We start from the raw sequence: 21,024 nt of genomic DNA, 5'->3' as shown, positions 1-21,024 counted from the left end.
TTGAGTGACACTTTGTCAAAAAAGATAATATCTAACCAACCCAAATGATTTTCCCATATTAAACTGATCATTTAATGTGGGAGAATCAACGGGAACAAGGGTTAGAATATAGACATGTGCTTATGGATCTATTTCAACACGAAGCCAAGGTTGAAAGGGTATAAATGAGAGATGATCTGTCAAAGATCAAGGCTAGATAATGGAACTTAAAGACCTTAGGGTTAGCTTCATTAAATACCTCCAATGGTTAGTGTTAAAAGTCCTTTGACCTTAGGCAAGCTAGGGCTATGCTTGAGGTGGGAACTCGACCCAAGCTTGAGGTGCTTGTCGTGCTTGCTGACTAAGGTGCTTGAGGTTCTTAATGACTAAGATGCTCCATGACTAAGGTGATTGAGGGGTAAAGGTGTTCAAAAGTCAAAGCATATCCCTACTCATGAGGGGGGGCCCTCTTTGTAGGAGCTAGAGAGAGAACACACACACCCTCACACAATGCAAGCTTGGTACAAATAAAGAAAATAGGACACTTGTCAAGTTCCTCTTCATGTTGCCCTCATAGTGTGCCTAAAGCCTATTGGTTGGCCTCCCAAGGGGTCCAATGATAATCTAGTTGAATTAATTAATTTTAAATGAATTTATCAAGTCCTCTCTCTCAAAGGGGAAAGGGGGACACTTGTCCAAGGCTACCCATGTTGCTTTGATATGCATTAAGCATGTGATTGGCCAAGCTTGAGGAGGTCCAATCAGTGCCAGCTAGTGCTAGAAGAGGGGGTCAACCAAAGCAAGGAGGGGGCTAGCTTGGGGGGTATACTCCCCCCCCCCCCCCCCCCATACACACATATTGTGTGAGTTGCAAATTGCAAGAGCTCCATCTCCTTCTCCAAGATTGTAGAGAAGTCGAGAGCCTACACAACCACTCTTGGCTATGGAATGCAAATCCAACCAAGAGCCATGCTCCAATGCTTAAGCTTGACATCTTCTCCATCTTCATTACTATACTATTATGTATGCTAAACAAGAAGAATGATGATATGTGAGGAACTATTTATTTCTCCTATGAACGTCTTCTTCCTCATTCCTATCCTCATTCCCCGCTAGCTCTCTCCACCTTTGAAGGTACTTGAGGCCTTGGGACTGAGGTCGGGGATAGTTAATGCTTTTTACAAAGTCTATGCTATGCTCATGATGCATGAAGCTTTCCATCTTCATTGCATCACCTAGGTCACAAGGAACACAAAGATTTTATGGTACCAAGTTTCTCTTGATGGGAGAATCTATAATACAAAAGCCTATTGGAGGGGGGACCGGCTCCACATAAATCCGGTCCTCAACTATTGTGAGGGCCATGCCCGGGGACCACCGACTGTACCATCTCCACATGGATACACCGGGATCTCCGACATCCCTCTTGAGACCGACACCAAGACATGACTCCTCCTGCTCTTCGATGCCAACTCAAGGGGGTGATAATATTCAATTTCTCTCATATGGATCCCTTAGCCCCGAAGAACCTTGCTTACCGATCCATCTTACCCATCGAAGTCATCAGACTAATGTGGAACTTAACCTTCTAGGGTCAACTGGTGGGAGTTCTCTAATTCACCCTTGGTTCAAGGTCATTGACGCTTTTTCCCTGGTTAGGACCGAGCACAGCCGTCAATGCGTTCCCCTAAGGTGAGTGTATTATAATCTACACGAATCCCTCGATCCCAAGTTGTTCCCCGCTCCGTAGATCGGAATCCCTTTTTCCCCGCTCTGGACTTAATTGCTAAGACAACATAAAATTGGGTTCAAATTTTCGGCCAACAATTAACCCTCCGAAATCCGCCCACCCACCGAACCGTTTGATAAATGCACCTTCCCAAGGTAGTACTATGATACTAGAAAACAATATTCCAATCATGGCGAACCAAGAATACATTTCAAGCCTTTGAAAGCAGCATGCAAACTGTTGCATACCCTTGCAAATGTGCATTTATCAAGTCGTTCCCACCTTTTCCTTTATAGAATATTTTTACTTCCTTTTTTCTTTAATATTAGTAAGATTATCTAGTTATCTTTCAAGCAATCACATATACTTCTCCAGGTATATCCCGATCCTCGTCCCAGGACTTGGGTATCCTGTCTCCTTCGCCACGTGAGAAGGTGGCGCCTTTACACAGATTCCAATTCCTATTTTTCTTTATCTTGTGTGGGAAAGGCTTCAAAAATAATATACTTTAGGTTCCTTTTAAATCAATAATCCCGAGAAGAAGAGCAAAGGTCCGGCTGATGAGGACAATTGCGGAATAGCCCATTTAGGTTCCTAGCCTTTCCAAGGTTCCTTTTTCCCAAACAATTTGAAGAGTTCCTTAATTAAATCACATCTTCCTCCCTTATCATGATCCCTCCATGGATCCTTTTTCCTTCATCCTTTTCCTGTCGGCATCAGGCCTACCCGGACTAGGCTGATTTCCAGATGCATCCGCGGGTCACATCCACCCGGTCGGAACACACTCCCATTCAATCCCATTTCTAGGGCAATGAATGAACCGTGAGCTCAAACATAGACCAACGGTTATCAGTCCTAGCCGAAAAGGACCATCCCCCATTGTATCCCATAGGTAAACACCTGCGCCGGCCTTTTTCCAAACATGAAGACAAGTTCACACTTAAATCGCTATGTTATGCTAGGACTGTCCACGTCAATCTTCTCGGTAAAGTTTTTAATCCTAGTTTAAATTTTAGATTAAGCTCCTTGAGTTATAAACCCTTAATTCCTAATTCCTTTTAATTTTTATATTCAAACAAGACCTTAAGAAAACAACGAATCTCATGGAAGTTTAAGGTTTTGTCTTTACGTAAGTTTCAAGTTATCCCCGACTTCGATGAATCCCATTTTGGTCTCTTTTCATCATGTGCCATCCATGGGCATCTCCATGGAAGCATTGGGAATTTTATGTTCAAGCAACATGGTCACGACATCCGTGAAGCTATCCCCTTACTCCCTCCCCCCTTCGAATTTGCAAAACAAACTTGAAAGCAGACAAACTTGAAATGAACAATGCATATGCTTTTTATAATGAGTTTTTGCTTTGGTGTGATCTATGCATGATACACACAAAACATTCGAGATGCACCAACTTACAACCTTGGGCAACTAATCAAAACTTCCTTTGAGTTCTTATGCAAAAGTAAAACCCTTCTATGCATGGTAGTGTAAAATGGCAAGGTTCCTAAGAGTGGACTTGCTAGTGTATCATAAAATATGCATGTAATAGTGTATGAATGATTAACAAATTTTTCTTTAGAAAGGGATTTAGGCATACCTTTAATACCGTGGAGAGGATTAATCAAGTGGCTTAAGGTTTTGGAACCTTACTGTGTAGATAGTAGGGTCTTCTCCTTGCTTTGGACGAGTAACGGCAAGCATATTGACGTGGCCAGATCTTTTTCCCTCGCCTTTGCTTGAAAACCTCCAATTTGGTTATGGGAATAGAAAGAGATTAAGAAAAATTCAAGTTATGAAAAGCTTGTAGGTTAAGAGAGAGAAGGTGAAGAGAATAATGGTAATTTGGATTATGGTTATGGCTTCTCTTGAGGAGAGAAGTGTGTGTAGGTGTGTATGAAGAAGGATTAGCATTGGCTTTTCATGGCTCACTAATATCAAGCTTGCACTATCAAAATGTGTAGAGAAATGAAGTGAATTGAAGCGTAGCGAAATGTAACGAAATGAAGAGAAGAAGTGTTTAATGAGTAGGGAAGGCCTCCTTTTAAGATTAATTTGATAAGGCCTTTAACTTATCGTGATAAGTTACTTTACATATTTTGATATGCTTTCTTCCTTCTCAAAGCTTCTCCGACAAGCTACTTATGCAAGAAGCTAATTTCCTACAAGTGGCTTATGCATGAAGCTACTTTTCCTACAAGTGGCTTCTTCAACAAGCTACTTTCAACTAGTGGATTTTTTTTTCAACAAGTTACTTTTTTCACCTTACCCTATTCTTCTTTGTTTTCTTATGCAAACTAATATCCCATGCATTGGTTATATCCACGTTCCCACGTTGATAATGAAAAGTGTCTCATGGATAACTTTGCATTGATTATACCCATGTTCCCATGGTTAAAACCGAAAGAATCTCGTGGGTAGCTAAGGTGCTTTACTTGATCGTATTCGGAAATTCGACGGCTTAGATACTTCAGCAAGAGTAAGGCTAAGAGGAGGACCTTACAACTGTTGTAAAGTTCTCTAAACTCTCTCTCTCTCTCTCTCTCTCTCTCTCTTGCAAAAGCATTGTTCATGCCAAGTTAATTAAGTATTATGGTTATGCTGCTACCGCTAATTAAATTCACCCTCTAAGTTCTCAAAGTAGTCTCACAAAAGTGCTCACTCTAATTCTCCTAATTTTTCTATCCTCAAGTTCATAGGCCATATTTCTATTACATTGGCATGAGAGCTATTGGTTTCTCTTTCTTGCTTAAGAAAAGAGGTCCTTAAGCTGTCCATGAAAGGTTGGGCTTGTTCATTGCAATAGGGTAAGTGAGACAGGGATCTATTATCTTTGTTGAGAAGGACTTAGTTTGAGGTACACCATTGGGAACTATAGTCTTAATAATGGAGCCTCTTGGGGCTTGCCTTTGGCTTAACCATTATTGAGCTACGAGCAAGCTCAACAAGAACCATAATCAACCAAGCAATGTTAGACCCTCTCCACTAGTCTTTGCAATCAACAATATGTAAACCACATGTATGGCTGCTTGAGGACTGATTTTGAAAGGTAAAGAAGAATAGCGGATAAGGTTTTTGAGGGTACCAACACAAAGTAATCTATACATAAGTTTAATTAGCATGGCTCACAATAACCAAGAGAGTAGAATGAACATTGATAGCTTTGATTTTTCACATGAAGATGCTAATGATGATGCTCCCATGTTTGTCAATTATCTTGGTACTAGGTTGCAGCAAGCTATGGGAAACCCTGCTTTGCAAGCCAAAGTTACTCAACAAATTCATGCTTATGGGATTTCCCTTCCTCTCCAAGATGAGAGAGAGCTTAGGAGGCCTCTTGATGAGACCCCCAAAAGAAGACTCTCTTCCATAAGAGAGGAGAATCCAAAAAATGATAAAGAAGCGAGTCCCTAAGTTCCTTTGAAGATGTGGCTTCATGAAGACGACAGTCTAGATGATCACCAACTCCTCCCAAAAGGAAACGGTCAACCCACAGTCCTTCTCCTCGTCACTCCAAGAGGGAAGAGAGGAAACAAAGGAAGAAAAGGGTAAGAAAGAGGTCACCCTCTTCTTCTTCTTCTTCTTCACCTTCCTCCTCTTTCGATGAAAGATACATCTCTCCTTGAGAAACAAGAGGGGAGGACATCACAAATCTTACCCTGCATGGCAAAGGTCCCAAAAGCTCAATAAGTTCAAAGAGGGAGAAAAGAGTATCTCTTTTCTCACCTATGATGGTACCTTTGGTGCCACTGACAAAGTATTGGCCTTCATCTAACTATTTGATGCGGCCTTTGGAGACAAGGGCTTCACGGAGTCCTCCAAGCTACGCCATGTAGATATGCACTTCCAAAAATCTGCTCCTCAATGGTGGGCTAGCCTTCATGGCAACTGTGAAGCCCCAAAGACATGGAAAACTCGAGTTTCCATGATGAAGAAATTCCTTGCAAGCGATGCAAAGGACAAAGTGCTTACCAAATGGCGGAGTTTGAAGCTTCTCTCCCATGAGTCTATCCACAAATATATGGACAAGTTTTGGGATTTACATCTCAAGGCTACTGTCTTTCAAAAGCTAGACTTCGCTGCGAAAAAGTAACAATTCTATGCGAGATTACTTGAAGAGATGGCCAAGTACGTCAACTCCCAATGGATTGCTTCTATCACTGAAGTAATCCACCACACGATGGTTGCTTCGTGCATCAATTTTGAACAAGGTGCCAGAAGCAATGTCAAGCCCATGGAAAGCAAAGACAAAAGTGATGCAAAGGGAAAAACCAATGCCCAAAATTCTTCCCAAGGCAATTCCAACAATAACAACAACAACAACAACAACAACAACAACAAGAACAAGAACAAGAACAAGAACAAGAACAAGAACAAGAACAACAAGAACAACAAGAACAACAACAACAACAACAAGCGGTCCAAGGAGAAGGGAGTTTACAAAGGTAAAAATAAACTCTCTCCTAAAGAGCTTGACGCTTTTTGCAAGGACCGCAAATGTTTTAAGTGTGGGGAGCAAGGACATGGATATCGGTCTTGCCCCAAGAGGAATGCCCGCAATGAGACTCCTAGAGCTTCCACTATCAAAGCTCCAAAAGAGGATGCTCATTGCAAAGAATCACCTCTCTCCTATGCTTGGGAAAAGTTAAGGGAGCATGATGCCTTCATCTTGTTTGACCCTGGCTCTACTCTTCATATCAACGGAGTTGGCCACCAAGTTGGGCATGAGATGGGAGATAATGTAACTGCCAATACAACTTTCATGGGACATAAAGCAGCCGTTACTCCCTTGAATTGGGAAGTTGAGGCTTCATGTCCAAAGCTATGTTGACAAAGAAGAATTTTTCATCTCTCCTCTCTAACATAAGGATGCAATCCTAGGGGCACCATGATTCAACTGCATGGCTGCCAACATGAAGTTTCCTGAAAGGAGAATCTACTTCACCTATAGAGAAAAGAGCATGTATATAGATGCTAGTGAGTCCGATCGTACTATACCACTTGTAAATCCTCCTGCTTTTGATAAATCAATGAAAAGCTCAGTTTTTGCGTACATGATTTTTGTCAAAGAGTCCCTTGAAGGTCCTAATGTTTTATCAAATGTAAAGGGTAGGAACCAAGAAGAGTTAGACTTGTCTAATTTTCTAAAAGGATTCCAAGATGTGCTTATCGATGGTATCCCTATGGACTTACCTCCAAAACTAGGGGATGATTGACCATCAAATTGAGCTCCTACCAGGAAGCTCACCGCCTAACAAGCCTCCTTATCAAGTTTTCCAAGCTCAACAAGAGGAGATTATGAGGAAAGTACAAGAATTGGTAGACAAAGGGATGGTGAGGCTATCAAATAAGGATAGTGAATGAAGATATCTTAAAGACCGTGTTTTGTACAACGTTTGGTCTTTATGAATATCTAGTCATGTCTTTTGGCTTGACCAGCCACGTCAATCGTTTAATGGAGAAAATATTTATACCCTAACGCAAATTCATTGGAGTGTTCTTTGATGTATCATCATCTACTCCAAGTCCTTGGAGGAACACAAGAAACATCCAAGTGATTTTTCAAGCTTTGAGGGAGAACAAGCTTTTTATCAAATTTTTCCTTCAAGAGATTCATACTTAGGTCCTATTATCTCTCAAGATGGTATCCGTATGGATCCATCAATGCTAGAGGTAATAAAAACATGGCCTAACCCAAGGAATTTACATGAGCTAAGAAGCTTTATTGGTATGTGTGCATACTATAGACACTTCATAGCAAAATTTTCTCAAATAGCAAGACCAGTACATGACTTAACAAATAAGAACGTTAAGTACTCATGGACTGCTAAGGAGCAAAATGATTTTGACAAGCTCAAAGAGAAGCTTACCTCCCAACCAGTCCTTATGCTTTCGGATCTCTCAAATCCATTTGAGGTCCAATGTGATGCTTGTGATGATTGCCTTGGAGCAGTCTTGCTTCAAGAAGGGCATGCCATAGCATATGAGAGCCAAAGTCTCAATGCCAATGAACAAGTCTTGGGCATATACAACCCTAGACACATGGAAGCACTATCTATTGGGGACTCCATTTATTTTTCAAACCGACCACCAAAGTCTCAAGTACTTCATGACGCAAAGCAAGCTTTCCGACAAACAAATGAGGTGGGTAAATTTTCTTTTGCAATTTTATTATCATATTGCTCACATTGTTGGCAATCAAGTTGCCGATGCACTTTCATGATGACCAAAAAGTTAATGCGGTGTCTATAGCTACTCATAATGATGTATCTTCTATGATAGACGAGTATGCTACTGACCCTGACTGTAAAGACATAATGTTAGCCCTTGCTTTGGGGAAGAAAGAGAAATCATTCACCTTGCAGGATGGCTATCTTCTCCATGGCAATAGGCTATCTGTTACCCACGTGAGAACCATGTATGAATCCCGTGCTCCTCCCCATGCGGGGCATAGAGCATTCAACCTACTCTTTGAGGAGTAAAGACGTACTTCTATTGGCCTACCATGAAAGTGGACATACAAGAGTATGTTTCAAAATGTGTGCTATGCCAAAAGACTAAGTATGATAGAGGGAAGCAACCTAGATTACTCTTGCCATTGCCAATCCCTAATTCACCATGGGAGAGTATATCCATGGATTTTATCTTTGGATTACCCAAGTCAATCCATGGAAATACGGGAATATGGACAATAATCGATAGGTTTAGCAAGCAAGCACACTTTATTCGAGTCAAAAAGACTATTAAGGCACACCAAATGGCAACTCTCTTCATATCTCAGATTTTCAAACACCATGGGTTACCAACATCCATTGTGTCAGATAGAGATCCTAAATGACCAATAATTTTTTGGAAAGGTCTCTTTGAAAATCTAGGTACAAGATTGAATTTCTCTTCGGTCTATCACCCACAATCAGATGGCCAAAGTGAGGTAGCCAATCTTACAATACTCGATCTACTAAAGATTTATGTCACATAAGTAGATCAATGCTCACAATGGAAAAAGTACAGCTTACCCCTTGTAGAGTATGCGGACAATAATACTGTCCATACTTCTATAGGAAAAGCACCTTTTGAAATCATAGAGGGAAGACCTAAAAGTCCCTTGCTACTTAAAGTACATGGGAAGATCTTTGTTGCCGATGAGTATAGCCGTGACCTACAAGAATCTTTCCAAAAGATTAAGGAGGTTATATCCATCTCTCAACAAAGACAAAAAATTGTTGCTGACAAGCAAAGAATGGTCTTCACGTTTAAAGAAAATGATTGGGTCTTACTTAAGTTTCCCAAGGCTCAATTGAGACACAAACAACGAGAAAAAATCCTACAGGCCATCAAAAGTATTATGCTAAACTAGCAAAAAGATACTATGGTCCTTTTCAAATCTTGAATCCAATCAATGAGATGGCTTATCAACTCAAGTTGCCCAACCATTGGCTCATAAAAAATGCTTTTCATGTGAGCCTACTTCTCTTTTTGTGGAGTGCACACAAAAATCATCCATGTATACTTCTAGGAAATTTTGCAAATATTTCTTCAAACCATGCTCGTTAGCCTTTGGAATATTATTGGTGCATTGGTCAAACCAAAAGACATGACATGCTAAGCAAAAATCTCCCATTTTGTGGCGATAGCCGTTTTACGTTGATCTTTAGAATCTATGGTCGATTGTTTGTAGCCTTAGAATCCATCCAAGAAACTATAAGCCTCGTTGTTAACTACTCGTTCTAGCACATGGTCTGTGATAGGAAGAGGATAGTTATCTCGTATAGTGGCAACGTTCACCTTCTTGAGATTTACACACACTCTAAGTTCACCATTCTTTTTTGGAACCACAATCATAGGTGATACACAATCAGTGTGTTCTATTTCGTAGATGAACTCAGACTCCTTGAGTTTCTTGATTTCTTCCTTGATCTTTTTGGCAAATGTCTCGTTATAGGTGTATGGCCTTTGTCTGCTCGGCTTAGCAGAACTCACATTGGGATAGTGTGCTAGCATATTACAGGATACACCCCCTTGAGGTCTTTATAGGACCAAGAAAAGATATCCCTATACTCTATCAATGTGAATGAGAATCTCCTCTTCTTCTTGCGATAGATCTGTAGCTATATAGGTAGGCCTTGACTCTTCTAGAGGATCTGCAAGGTCAATTTTTTTGGTGTTCTCTGGCCCTTCATAAGATTTCTTTTGTTCTTTTGGTTATCACAAGGGTTGCTCGACGATTTGTCGATCTTGGAAAGTGTACTTTTTTGTAATGGAATGGAACACTGATTACGCTTGGTTTATCACTGTCGGACTCCATCTCAATGGTCCAGACTTCTTCAAAGTCCGTTTCAATTCCTTGTATTTTGCTTTGTGTTTGGTTTTTGTCAATGGAGGTTCTTTTCCTTTAGTCTCATCAGACTTGTGCAACTTTTGTTTTGTTTTGTTTTGCTGTTTTGAGCTCTTTGCATCCAGATATCTTCATGTTATCTTGTCTTTTATGTTGTTCGTTGCATCTACTTTCATCAAGAAATGAGTTTGTTTTCCATTGTAGGTTTTAATGTTTTTCTTTTCAGGTTATTGTCCTGTTTCCTGTGATATCTTTGTTGGCGTTTGCAATGTTGGTTTGGAAATTAAAAAAAAAAAATCTCTCCTCCCCTGAGTATAAGTTTTGCCCTTACGTGCTCTTTTTTTGAGTCTGATTCCTCCGTTGTAATTGTTTTCTTCTCCAACTCATCGATGGCATCATAGTAGTGATAAGAGAAGACCCGTTTCTCCTTGATCATTTCAATGAATACCATCTAAATTGGGACTATATCATAGCCCTCTTCGTTACAAAAGTGTGCAAGTGTAGATTCATTAACACACACATCCATAGTAGCCATAATTTGAGTCCATTCAAAAGGTCCAAACAAATGTTCAGGGAATGGTTCAGGTATGTAATCTGCATCATTCACTTGTCTGTCTAAAATGCTGTCTTCCTTTCGTAAAACTGCCCAATTCAGAAGCTCTTCACATCCAAATTGGAGTATCTTTGTGTATCCATGATGGTAGTTTAGACTCTCCTAAGGTTTTAGAGTGCAATTCTTGTATAGGTGTTCTCAAGACATCCTTGTAGGAGTGTTCTTTCAAATTTACTTGGATAATTGCTCATACATGTTTTAGGTAGAGATAATCATTTCTTCAATCTTGGATTAATTGTATTTGTCTCATGAACGGTCTTTCCAAAATGATTTCATAGTTGAGTTTTTTCATACATGTTTTAGGTAGAGATAATCATTTCTTCAATCTTGGATTAATTGTATTTGTCTCATGAACGGTCTTTCCAAAATGATTTCATAGTTGAGTTTTTTCCTAAAGTCTATAATGGCAAAAGTAAGTTGGTAGTCAATTCCACAAGAGTTGAATATCACATTTTCTAATAACCCTATCAATTTCTCAATGTATCCATTTGCCAGTTGCAGTTCCATCCATGTTTGCCTGAATACTGGTTTTTCCCAGGCTTCCCAGATGGCTTTTTTTGCTATGTCTATGCTTTCCCCATTGTCCAAAATAGCCATGGTTGTTATGTCATTGTAATGTACTAGAAGGGTAGTGTTTCCCTCATTCCCCTCACAGTAGTCTCCTACTTTGTTCAAGGACACATAGTTGACTAGTTTAGTCTGTATCTCCTCATTTTGCAAATTTTCTAAGTTTGTTCGGGATAGTCCCTTTAAGCCCATCTTCTCCATAGTGGTTTGGAGATCTCCCCACATATGTGGTCGTAACTTTAGTAGTGCATCCAATGTGATTATGCATTAAATTGGGGTTGACATAATGGATTGCAAATTCACTACATCCAAGGTTTGTTTTGGCCTATTTAGTTTTTTTGTTTGGCTTACCACTAATTTCTCTTCATTCTCACCTAAGTACGAAGATAGCATCTGCATGTTCTAGCTTTTGTTAATCTTGATTGCTCTGATCCCCAATCTCTATACAGAGACTGCTCATCTAATTCCATGGGTGGTCTATCTAGCCACTCCTCTTCTTGGATCCGATTTAGAGTTAGCAGACTCCCATCTTTTACTTCCCTAACTCATTCCGACAGGTGGTTTGACCAATCTTCCTTGACTATGGGTACTCTACCCCATCCCTTTTGACTATTAGGAACTATCAAATTTGGTGAATGTATGTCCTCGTCCTCTAAAGTTTTCAGCTCTTCCTTCTCTTGTGGTTTTCCTCTAATGGTCTTAGTCTCAACTTCTATTAGTTTTCCTATGATTTCCAACTGAGGTTTCTATTTTTCCGCATGGATTGCATGAGTTGCACCAAATTTTTGTATGCTTCTAATTTAGATGCTTCCATATCAGGTGTTGGATAGTTTTTTCATTTGGTTTCTAATGTTTGATTGGCTTTCAATCCATCTTGGAAAGCTTCCAAGGCTACATTGATTAGTTCGTAAATTTTATCGACCAATACCGATCCGACCAATTTTGGTTTTGGTTCCTTAAAGTCTGATGATAGTGTCTTCATCTTTTCCTCTACCTCCTTTCAAATCCTTTCTTCGATTCCCTTTTGTAGTTTCTATCTCTTGAGTTTGTACTGTCTGCATCGTTCTTTCCTAGAGTCTTTGGATGAATTGCTGGGTGTGTCCAGTCCCCTTGTATTTGTCTGTTTATTCCCCTTGGCCTGTGCCCTTGTCACTATTCAAACTAGAATTGTAGACTCCCCTTCTGATGAACTATTGGGCACAACTTGAACTATGTTATTGTAGTCTTCCCTTTGTTTACTGGGTTTCTAGGGTAGTCTTCAAGAAAGTGTCCACCCTTTTGACTACACGCTCCACAATATGCCTCTATAGATTTTGCATTCTTATCTAGTTTAGGAGAATCATTTTTCCAATGGTCATCTGCTCCATAGTTATGGCAATTTTTGATTTTTGGTTTAGGCATTGGTTTGATCATAGGTGGCCTAGCTCCCTGGTTTGCAATGAAGTAAATAGATGCTGTATCTGTAGTTGCTTGATACATTGGATCTATTGAGACCAAAGCCAGTTGATTTGTACCACTCTTCTTCTACCCCCATCATTACCAAACTCATTTCAGGGTATGGTGTAACAGGTACTAGAGCCTGTTCATCCACCTGTCCCTCAGGCAACATATACTTGACTGGTATAGCATTATTTCCTAGGAGTGGTGGATTTTGACCTAATACTAGTTGTGGTCTCTCCATATCCATGGGCAATCTTTGCATTGGTGCCACATTTAGCGAGTATCTATACATGGGCTGTCATTGTGGTCTCATTAGCACATACGTGACATTTCTCTCATATTTGGACTTATAGTAGCATTTAGTTGTCTCATGGTTTGTCCATTTTCCTTTCAGTGGGCAGACCAATTCAACGGTCTATTTTGTCCCATAGGTTGTTCTTGAGTTGGTCCCTATCCTGGCCCTCTCATAGGCACCCTTTGCATGCTGGTCATCATAGTTCATGCGTTTAAGCATGTCTTCTATAGCGTTTGCAGCATCTGGTCCTACTCGTGCTAGCACAATGGAGGTAGTTTGCTCGCTCTATGAGTATTTATTGGAGCTCTCCTTGTTGAAGATCTCGCAATTATCACTCAAGTTAATCGCATCCAGACTGCATGCTTTCCAAGTCATAGACTTTTTTCTATACAAAATAGCATGGCAGTCTTTTTTTAGTAATCCCTCTAAAAACAGTGAGACAAGCCTTTCCTTGGTTGGAATTTCCAACTCTGAATATCTGTCTATATATTGTCTCATCTGACTCGTACTATCTTTGACAATTTCTCCTTGTTTCCGTTTGAAATTGTAGATTTTGCCACCGTACTATGCTTGATTCCCATTTTAGAGCAAGCAATAAAAAATCTCTTTGCCAAAGTTGGTAAATTGGTTATTAATCCATGAGGTATGGTCTAGAACCAAGTTAACCCTTTTCGCTCTAAGGTCATTCCACACCCCTCAAACGATCTATGGAAGTTTGTTATGCAATCAGCTCTCAAAACATGTCTGAAGCTCATGTTTGAAGCTCGCTAAGTGGTCATACGGATCCCCTGACCCTCTGTATTTTTTGATCCATTTTTAAAAATCTACCGGTTTGACTCTACAATTGTGTTCAACAGTCATGTGGACCTCTCCTCATCCTAGTGTCACTCATTCTTTCCCTATCCCCATCATTGAGGTGACTGCATGTGGCTATGCTTCCTCTTTGATTGACCATGCTATCATAGGCTCTATCATTCAGCCCTATGTTCTATTCGGTTTCAGTTATTGTCCATGTAACCACGTCTTCTTGTATTGAATGTCCCTGGTATTTCATCTGTACAATCTCCTTCGGAGTCATCATAACAAAGTTGTTGTTATAACAATCCCTAAAGAGGTGGAAAAGAAGTTCCACTAAACCCTTCTCCTTGATCTTGGAAATATACAAATTTTCAAGGGTGTTAATTGTCCTAGTTCATCATGGGTAGTTTAGATCAAATACGTGACATTGTTGGCTTCCCAACAATAGACTCCAAGCCTAGGGTTGTCAGTGGGTATGCGCTTCAGAGGTTTTGTATCTATCAAGTCATATCCTTCTAATCCTAGCACAGGAGGTCCTTCCTTCATAGCCTTATTAAGAATTAGAGTATCAACCTCCAATCCCATTTGACTACCAAATCAGGATCCTATATCTTGAGGTATTGCATCCCATTTTGGTTTGCCTGGTTTGTTCGCTCTAATCTCCTCCTCAAACTAAATGGTATGGTCATCTTTTCTCACAAAAAACTCCTCATTTGGATCCAAGTAAATCTGGGATTTGTACTTGTTGGTTTTGAAGAAGATCAAGATATATTTGAACTTGAGAGAGGTCCCAATTCTTGATTAAGTTGAAAAAGAAGACATCTAGGAACGTGAGCCATAATAAGTGTGACACTTCTTTTGCAATAGTTTCTAATGGTCTCCCTTGGTTTATACTCTCTTTTGTGGACGCTCTACTCCTATTCTCTCCTAAGGTACCCAAGTTTCCCAAAACTCTACTTGACCTTAAGTTCATATATGGGCTCACACAACTTAATTGAACAAATACTTCAAACCTGAAAAGTTGCCTTTGGTTTCAGACATAGTGCTCTTGATCCTTGTCTAGCCCTTTTTTGCAAAGTCATGATTCCTTGCACACCAGCACTTCAAACCGTATGTGATTCCATGATTGTTAATCTAAAGTCACAAAAAATCTAAGAATTCCTTTCTCCAAGAATTGGATACACCCAATATGCCCCAGCTTTGCAATTTTTCATTGGCTACCTTAGGCAAGCCTAAGATGGTTGCACCTCATTGTGGGAGTAAAATCAACTTTTATTACTTGGATGGGGTCCCCACAGCTTGACAAAGATATCCTTGGTTTCAAATTCACAAATGACTTTTTTGGTGAGAAATTTACCTTTGGCGCATTTCACAAAGTTTGGATAGTTTAATAGTGTTTTGTAACCCTTTTTGGTGTAAAGTTTCCAGCTTTCTTAGTGTGTTTTGCCCTTACATAGCTCCAAACTTGGTCAAACTTTCTCAAGAGCTGTATTATGGTCTAATGAAACCCTGTGATTTGAAAATTTGGCAAAATACCCCCTCTAGATGGAATTTTATATTCGGCACGCTTAAGATAAAACTCTACCAAAATTTGAACTTTTGAAATTTTTACTTCATAGATTGATTTTCCCACAATTTTTAAGATTTATCCACACCTTGATTCCAAATTTTTAAGATTTATCCACACCTTGATTCCAAATTTTAGCCAAAATTGAATTTACTTTTGTTAATTTTCTCAATACTCGCCTAGTTTTTTTTAGATTTGGGCTTGACTGGGCCTTTCAGTGATCCAATTTTTTCCAAAATCAATGGGGATGGTCTAATCAAATTGGTCTACCACCTTGCAAGTTCAGTTTCACAATGTCAGTCCCAGAAACCCCCTGTCTATCTTAGGCGCGCCTAAGATAAATTTGGCAGTTTTTTTGATTTTCTTCAATGCACCTCATATTAGATGCAATTTTGATGGTTTTCTACTTACCCTACACCTACTGAACATGAAAAAAGAGTGCAAAAAGTGGAAAATTCCACTTTCAGTCTCAAATTCCACTTTCTACTTTGGTGATACCCTTACTGACCACTAGCTAGTCTAAAGGACCCTTCACCAAATCCATCCTACTAAACTAATGCTCTCGAGGTCCTTATTGAGTATCCCTACTCTCAAGCACCTCTCAACCATGATATAGTCAAAAAATGTGACGCTCTAGCCGAAACTGGAGGATGTAATGGAATTTCAAGTGAATGCTTTGGGTTTTTCTCTAGTCTGAACTGCCTCGTCCTCTGCAATGATGCCAAAATGTTGGTTGGTTGCCAAGACTCACCACTTCGATGCTAGCATAGCAAGAACCACATAAATAAAATTTCAATATGTGGGACATAGTTGACCCAACTAGTGTATGGAGGCTACAAGAGATAGATAATCCCTCAAAACAACCAAGTCCAATGTGCTCTTGCCTAGATCGGTCTCAGATGTGTGTCAAACATACCTTCCTTAGCTGGTTTGCCTTGAAGGTTTCATTGCTGATACATTATTGGAGGTTGCCAAAGCCTCAAGATTCAATAGAAAGGTCTATTGAAATTGATTTTGAGTCATTGCAAAATGAGTTCTAGAAAATGTTGCATAGCCCATTTGGGGATGTCTATGATGATAATGCATTTTGGCTATCAGATTTGCATTAGGGAAAATTTGGACTCACAAAGGGGCCTTATAAGGAGTTTGACTTCCTCTCTCATGTCCAAAACGGACGTGCGGTAAATTTTTTACAAATCAACTCTAAACTTGGCGGAGATTTGACAGTTAGAATCTACTCTTCAAGCTCTTTCTATTGATATATAGCACGCCATGAGATTCCTCATATTTTGAAAGATTCTATTTTTGGTTCTCTTGTGATGTGACAACTCCGTCTAGAATCTAGAGAATAAAAAATAGAATCTTTCAAAATATGAGGAATCTTGTGGCGTGCTATATATCAACAGGAAGAGCTTGAAGAGTAGATTCTAACTGTCAAATCTCTGCCAAGTTTAGAGTTGATTTGCAAAATTTTTACCGCATGCCCGTTTTGGACATGAGAGAGGAAGTCAAACTCCTTATGGGGCCCCTTTGTGAGTCCAAATTTTCCCTAATGCATGCAGAGGGAGGATGCTCCATGCTGGATGATGATGGTGGTGAGTTATCCAAAACTGGTTATTATAGTGATTTTGAATCTAGCGATTATGGAAAAAGCTTGTTTTCTACTAACGAGTAGTATGAAGCTTGATGGATTTGGGAAGAACATATTTTCTCCAAAAATTCCATATGGGATGATAGAAAATATTCAACAAAAGATAAGCCTATTAGTGCAAGATAAATCCCCTATCACTCATGTGTGTAGCACAGTCAAAATAACATAAGAACCCCTCATCTTTGGTAGCAATGCATCTATTAGAAGTGGAGCTCAAGGAAATACTTCTACCCTAAATGATGAAGCTCAAAACCATCTCAAAAGGGGTTAAATAACATGAAACTTGAGTCTTCTACATCCTTTTTTTATGGAGGTCAAATTGGAAATGACACAACTATAGACTCATCCTCCAAGCCCGCGTCAGATGTAGGCTAGAGGGTTAATCAGCTCCAATTTTTGAGAAGCATAGGCTAGATGATGTTTCCTTGTTGCATGACTTAGAAATAGAGGAGATGAAAGTAGACACAAATAAAACAAGTGAATTTAATCTTGGGAAAAAAGCAAAGAAGCAAGGTGACGCCTCTCAAAGTTCTTATGGTATAGAGCAGAAGTAAGAAAGTTCAGTGGCAACACCTCAAATAAATGAGGCTTATGTAGAAAAAAGAATTATTCAGCAATAAATTTTAATACGAGTGATTATAGTAAAATCATCCCTGACAAACTAGCGGGGGAGCTTCACCTCCTCAGACTTCTACAATTCCTCTAGCTTCTCCTCTTCCTTTTGCTGAAGGTGTTGGTGATTCGACAGAAATGGCTATGACTGATGTTTTTAGAGTTGTTGAAAATGTTTTAGAGTTGCTGTAATATAACCAAGCTAGGAAGCATGAGATTGTGTGTTGGAAATAGGGTTGCAAGGAAACACACACAATTTAGAGAAGATGAAGAAGCTCAAGGCACGCAATAGAGTGTATATATTGCTTAGTGCACAATGAAAGATAAAATAGCCCTAGAGTGATGGGTATATATAGAATGCATGGGGGAAAAAACTCCAAGTGAGGGAAAAAAAATGCTAAGATGGTCCTAAGTGTGTTCACACACATCACTACCACATATGTATGGTAACAAATCCCCTCTCAGAGTGATGTAGTGAATGAGAGATGGCACATAGTATATGGAAGTGCCATGCCTTGAGGACATGATCAATTCACAAAGGGGAGTAAGCCCAAAGCTTTGTGGAAAGCTTCAAACGTCTCACAAGACAATCCCTTTTTGAAAAGCTTTGCAAGGTTGTCTTGTGTGTGAGTGCATGAATGCGGTGCATGTGCGGATGGGAGAGAGAGAGAGAGGGAGAGAGAGAGGGAGGGAGGGAGGGAGAGAGAGAACACAAGATGTAGGTAGAGCAGCTCAACATAATGTGTGTGAGAAATCCCCTTATTCTCGTAAACAATAAGGTGTGTACAAGTAGTGGGCGATCGGACATCTTTAGCGTGTCCAACTATGGTAAGAGGCACACCGCCTTTACCCTAATAATCTCCCACTTAAAGGTGAATGTGCCAATAAGTGATACTACTATAGGACCTAGTAGTATGTACAATAGGTAAGGGAGGAAACTCATCTCAATCTATTCCCACTAGCTCTCTCGAAGCCAATGCATGCTGCCATGTAGTCTCTAGCGGTGTGTGGAAGCATAAATCCTTGATAGAATTAGCATGCATACCCTACAGGTATCCTATAATGACCTACATCTCTCCATGATGCACCACGCTAGTGTGAGTCATCACATGACTAACAACCCCAACTGCAAACTCTCCCACTGTAGCTGCTATGTCGGGTCTCCACACTAAGACGTCGTACATGAGAGTTTCAAAGATTGATGACAAACACATAATCTCTATCAACGTGTCCATTCCAATCGTATCAATGCCATGTGCAGTGACCTCTACCAATCTATCCACATAATGTATCTCAACCCTCATTGCATTACCACCAGAACTAGCCTCATATGGATGCATCGATCCTGACTCCAGGGTTGTCACTCCCTCATTATCCATAGGGAATGTATCCATCTATCCTAGCATCACCACATCATCCTCTAGCATGAGCATGTCAAAGAACTCCATATCACTCATCTCCATGGTAGGAGGAATCTCTATCCTAAGAGGATCAATCTGTTGTGTCTTGCTAGAGCATGGTTGCTCTAACTTTGCATCTACACACATGTTGTGAACAGCACTTTGGAGGTCATCCATGAAAGTACATGTCTGCAAAGTCATTGAGACCACCGTCTTGCACATGTGACTCATTGCTCTGCTCTCTGATTGGCAAAACATCAAAATTTGTCACCACCATCGGTGACTGCTCTAGTCACTCAAAGAGTTGTCCTGCTCTACATGTCTTTCCTCATACCATGCATGCACAATGACCAAAGTGTAACTCTGCTCATCAGCAAAGTATACTCACCTTGATTGCGAACATCTACATGGAAACAGACTCATAGAGACTATGTCATCTCTGACACCAAGAACGTAGAGAAGATTCAAACGAGCACCACGATGGTCTCACGCTATCACAAGAGAACCTCTCCTAATCAAGTAAGACTCATCAATCAACTGAACATAACACCCATGATCTCTAAGTTGCGAGATAGAGATCAAACCACTACAAGCATTAGGAACATACTAAACATCACGGAGCACAAGCATACTTCTAGTGGCAAAGTGCAAATGAATGTCACCCACATCATCCTATCTCAGTGTAGAATATGTGCTAAACAACTCCCTACAAGGAGTAACATGGCGTAAAGCACTGTTGTCCAACTGCCAATCATGAGATAAAGTCCATGCATGCCTAGGTGAATTTGTAGAGGTAGGAGTGTCTACCACACTTAGTTGTCTCCAACACCTGAAACATCGCCTCCTCATGTGCCTTGGTCTACCACAATGCCAACAAACGACATGTCTATGCCTCTGAGATCTACCTGATACACCAACCTATGTATCCAATGAAAAACTGTCATTGCAATATCCCATAACTAAGAGAAAAATGAGTCCCATGACTAAGAGAAAAATGAGTCTATAGATTAGCCCACACAAAGAGTAAATGCATTGTCCACAAGAGCATAATTGCTCAACACAATGCAAAAGAAAACTAGCTAATCAAACACCTACCGCCAAATCTATGACAAACATCACATAAAGCACATAACTCTCTGCCAAACCAAGAACCAATCATGCATAAATCATGACCATATGCAATGAGAGCACAATTAAAATGACCATCCACATAGCACAAGCCAAAAATTGGCTAAAATAGCTCTCTAGCACTTGCAAAAGTGCATAATGTAATGGAATTGATATTTTACTATTTATTGCAATTGATAGGTGGAAAAAGAATTAGAAGCTAATGGACTATGTGAAAGGATATGGCATTTTGTGTATATTTTAGTGCTCTTTATGAGCTTTGGCCATTTATGACCGGCCGGCCAGTTTATACTCACTTTGAGTATTCAAGAAATCTATAAGTAAATACATGCAAGAGGAAAATGATCACTCTTGCACGGGGGAGATTGCACCCAATGTCTGCATTATTCTTCTCCTCCCCTATCTTCTCTCTTGTCGTGCTGACGTAGCACTTTGCTCTGGGAGGTGTGCCTGCACGTGCTATCTCGCTCTCTATCTCCCTCTGTTCGCGTACATCAGGTATGCAGATTTGTTGATTTTATGGCTTGCAAGTATATTGTTTTTTAGTGTTTTGCAAGGCTCTCTGCACTCTCGTTTGTAGCACATAAAACCTGGAAAAAAAACGACAAAGTCTCCTTTCCAACCATAAAACCACCTCCAAGATGCTAAAGTGGGAGAAGCTCTCAACCACTACAAATCAGCAAAAAATTTTCAACCAAAAGTATGGAAAAGTGGGAGTAAACCTCAACCACTATGGTCTCCAAAAGAAGACTCTAAACCATAAACCATAACATTACTCAATTCTAATGAGTAGAAATGCCATTATGGCTCCACAATTTCACATACCATGGCAATCCACACTCAACATACATCCGCGGAGTGGCCGCACCACATAAACAAGCGCCAAAAGAGTTGCAATTCGAAAACCTGATCA

The 21,024-nt window shown here is 40.0% G+C and overlaps 1 pseudogene; it reads left to right on the top strand.

Annotated features, from left to right (window-relative positions):
• The first annotated feature begins 17,050 nt into the window (after positions 1-17,050).
• LOC147428132 (uncharacterized) lies at positions 17,051-17,636 on the top strand (annotated as a pseudogene).
• Positions 17,637-21,024: the final 3,388 nt, after the last annotated feature.

Source organism: Adiantum capillus-veneris, chromosome 23 (genome assembly GCF_014529385.1).
Source record: "Adiantum capillus-veneris isolate H3 chromosome 23, ASM1452938v2, whole genome shotgun sequence".
Lineage (NCBI taxonomy): Eukaryota > Viridiplantae > Streptophyta > Polypodiopsida > Polypodiales > Pteridaceae > Adiantum > Adiantum capillus-veneris.
The sequence above is the reverse complement of the archived record's forward strand: the minus strand, read 5'-3'. Positions and strand labels throughout refer to the sequence as shown.